At 34.8% G+C, this 1001-nt stretch overlaps 1 non-coding gene across 1 annotated transcript; it reads right to left on the bottom strand.

Annotated features, from left to right (window-relative positions):
• Positions 1-626: 626 nt before the first annotated feature.
• On the bottom strand, positions 627-745 carry LOC119471630. Its single transcript, XR_005200691.1, has one exon. It is a non-coding gene; the product is annotated as a 5S ribosomal RNA (ribosomal RNA).
• Positions 746-1001: the final 256 nt, after the last annotated feature.

Genomic DNA, 1001 nt, shown 5'->3' with positions numbered 1-1001 from the left:
ATTTCTATAATTATGCAAAGATGAGATTAATACTTAGGAAAATTGACTTATAGTGTTTTACTCTCTGAGCCAGTGGCATAGCTAGTAAAAGATAATTTTAAGGTATGCCGATATATAAAGACAACCTCATTTTGTTCCTATAAATGTAAAGGTTGATAAAAAGATACAAAGGTTGATAAGAAGCTGGAGGAAGATTCTGATGGATGATGGCAGAGTTTGAAAACAAGTTAATAGGTATATCAGAAAGAGGCTTATTATCCTTTACAAAATAAAATTCAACTATGTCCACAATGTTTTTTTTTTTTTAACCCTCCTTATCAGGAAGGAGGTATTTGAGTAACACTGACATTCCTCACTGTGGTCATTGTGTGTTACATATTACTGAATCATCAGATGTGGTGTTGAAGGGCTCCCTGTCAGGCTGCACATGGGACACCTGGCTATCTAATGTGTGTGCATATTTATACACTCACCGTGACCATCATAAAAAGTGATGCATAATGCATAACATGTCTAGAAGTCTCTTTGTATTACATATTTGCTAAAAGGCAATTTAAAATCAATATTTTTCTTTTTAAATTTTTTTCTTTCTTTCTTTATTTTTGTATTTATTTTATTATTTTTAAAGCCTACAGCACCCAGTATTCCCAGGCGGTCTCCCATCCAAGTACTAACCAGGCCCGACACTGCTTAGCTTCCAAGATCAGATGAGATCAGGCACGTTCAGGGTGGTATGGCCATAGACTAAAATCAATATTTTTCACGTTTTTCAGGGTGTAATGATCTATCAGCTACTTGAAATTATTGGTGTATCCTGAGGGAGGATGTAATCAATACTGTGCTTTCTGTCATAATTAGCAATACCTTTTTCCTAGGTTACATACTGATTTGTTCTGAGGTTGTCTTCCTTCAAAAATCTGCCCACAACCCTAGCCCAGACTTTATAAATTCTAATTTTTAAGATTGATGCATCTGTATTCTTCTGGGAAAAGTGTGATTTA

Source organism: Cebus imitator, unplaced genomic scaffold, assembly GCF_001604975.1.
Source record: "Cebus imitator isolate Cc_AM_T3 unplaced genomic scaffold, Cebus_imitator-1.0 Scaffold67, whole genome shotgun sequence".
NCBI lineage: Eukaryota > Metazoa > Chordata > Mammalia > Primates > Cebidae > Cebus > Cebus imitator.
The sequence above is the reverse complement of the archived record's forward strand: the minus strand, read 5'-3'. Positions and strand labels throughout refer to the sequence as shown.